At 40.0% G+C, this 2,552-nt stretch overlaps 1 pseudogene; it reads right to left on the bottom strand.

Moving 5' to 3' along the window:
• Window positions 1-1,809: 1,809 nt before the first annotated feature.
• LOC104980327 lies at window positions 1,810-2,144 on the bottom strand (annotated as a pseudogene).
• Between the last annotated feature and the right edge of the window lie 408 nt (window positions 2,145-2,552).

Here is a 2,552-nt window from a genome sequence, read left to right as displayed (position 1 = left end):
TATTTTCATTGCTGTAGTGGAGATCACAACTAAACTGTTATAATACTGATCACATTAGAAAAATAAAGCATAAGCACTGTCTCTTGTAAAGGGGATTTTTAATGTTCTACTTGATATGACTTCATAAGACAAGACATAATAGCTTTTATTACCAATCTGTGAACTTCTGCAATCCCCTTATTCACTCTACACACTCCCAGTCTCAGTTCCCCTTTTAAACTCTTCCCAGCTCTAAAATTCAATGAGCCTGTAAGTCTAAGTCACTGCAGTTTAGTTTAAATTTATTTATTTTTTAATTGAAGAATAATTGCTTTACAGAACTGTATTGGTTTATGCAGTTTTTTGAAAATACTCTTTCTTTTATATTCATTATTCTTGTTATGTCATTCAGAATATGACAGTTGCTATTAACCAAGTATACTCAAATAGTCTCACAAACACTGGATGTTCATTATAGCAAGCCTGACTCCAACAAACCTTCATGAATCAACCTGTTACAAAATACAGCATTCCAGTACGGTAGATAAATAATATCATCTGCTACAGCTTCCCAAAACATTCTTCATAAGTGATGTTCTATGCAACGTGATTAGAAAGCACTGCCATCTCCCTTAAGGTTAAACTTGTGATCCTCACGTATATACATAGGAAATAAAAACCTCTGCATAGAATTGTATTCATATCATTTATGAAGCAGAAATAAAGAATCACAGAGAATGAAATGTTTTTGTAACAGCAAAGAATCATGGCTAATATTTCCCAAGACTTTGCTCTGTCCAGCACTTTACAGGTGTTACCTCATTCAATTTAAATGTATTTAAATGTAAAAAGCATGGCTAGGAATTCTTGAGCCTTTCCTCATTTAATTCTCACAATAACCCTGTGAAGTAATGAAGTCAATAACTGATATTCTAATCAATATTTTGTTATTTAGAAATTTCCCATTTTATTTGAATTTTGCTTGTCAAATTCTCCCCCATAAACAACAGAGACTGTTATTTTTCATCCAGTGTGTCTCTCCTTCTTTCTTTAAGAAGAGAATGCTAATTGGATTATGGGTGCCAAAGTGCCCACCTAAAAACCTGCATTTCCATCCTCTCTGGTAGTAAGAGATGTTCCTACTGCTGACCAATCATATATAAACAGAAATTTGCTGGTAGGAATTCTGAGTGAGCTGATTTATTTATTATCAGTAAGACCAATAGCAGCAAAGAGCTCAGTCTTCTGTTTGTTCTGATTATTTTTTGTTGGAGTACGGTTGCTTTATAATGTGTTAGTTTCAGGTGTACAGCAAGCTGAATCACTTACGCACGTACATATATCCACTCTTTTTTACCTTCTTTTCCCTGGAGGTCATTACAGAGTATTGAGTAGAGTTTCCTGCACTATACCCTAGGTGCTTATTAGTTATCTATAGTTATCTATTTTATATATACTTAACTAATATATAATAGTGTAATTATGTCAATCCCAATCTTCCAATTCATCCCACCCTTCCTTTCCCCCCTGGTAACCATAAGTAGAAGATGGCTGGATGGCATCACCGACTTGATGGACATGAGTTTGAGTGAACTCTGGGAGTTGGTGATGGACAGGGAGGCCGGGCATGCTGTGATTCATGGGGTCGCAAAGAATCAGACACGACTGAGCGACTGAACTGAACTGAACTGAACCATAAGTTAGTTTTCTACATGTGTGATTCCATTTCTGTTTTGTAAATAAGTTCATTTATATCATTTTGTAGATTTCACATACAAGCCATTTGCAGCAACACGCTTATCTTTCTATTGAATGTGTTACTTAAAAGGCTTAGTCAAAAAGACCTAAGCCCATGTCATCATCAGACTCTTGAGACTCTTCTTTCTTTACTTACGTGTTCTTCTGCTCAGCTGGGACAGCAGTGGTGGAGGGGGCCAGACTCCTGCGGAGAGACTACCAGCGGCTGGGGCAGGTCCACCAGCCCCCACATGGCCGATGAGGCTCCCAGTGTTGACACTGGCCAGAGCCTGTGAAAACCAACCTGCCAGAAAGAGCCAATGTTTACACCGGCTGCTTTAATGAAGGCGTTGATCTTGTCCTCCATGAGCCTCACCGTGTAGAATGAGGGCTGAATAGATGCAGGTGAGCTCTGAGACGGAGGCCATCTTTGAGTGCTAGGCGAGGGCTACGGTGTGGTGCTAGTCTTTGGATGAAGCGGGGACCTCACCCCAGTGTGGTCTTGCTTCCTTGGAAGGACTAAGCATCTTAGGGCAGCTGAGAAAAGGTAAGTTTTTTATTTTTTTATTTTTATTTATGTTTTCAGATCAGATCAGTCGCTCAGTCGTGTCCGACTCTTTGTGACCCCATGAATCGCAGCACGCCAGGCCTCCTGTCCATCAACTCCTGGAGTTCACTGAGACTCACATCCATCGAGTCAGTGATGCCATCCAGCCATCTCATCCTCTGGCGTCCCCTTCTCCTCTTGCCCCCAATCCCTCCCAGCATCAGAGTCCTTTCCAATGAGTCAACTCTTCACATGAGGTGGCCAAAGCACTGGAGTTTCAGCTTTAGCA

The sequence above is a fragment of the Bison bison genome, unplaced genomic scaffold (assembly GCF_000754665.1).
Source record: "Bison bison bison isolate TAMUID 2011002044 unplaced genomic scaffold, Bison_UMD1.0 scf7180017864498, whole genome shotgun sequence".
NCBI classification, from domain to species: domain Eukaryota; kingdom Metazoa; phylum Chordata; class Mammalia; order Artiodactyla; family Bovidae; genus Bison; species Bison bison.
Note: the sequence above shows the minus strand (reverse complement) of the source record. Positions and strands in the feature narration are given on the sequence as shown.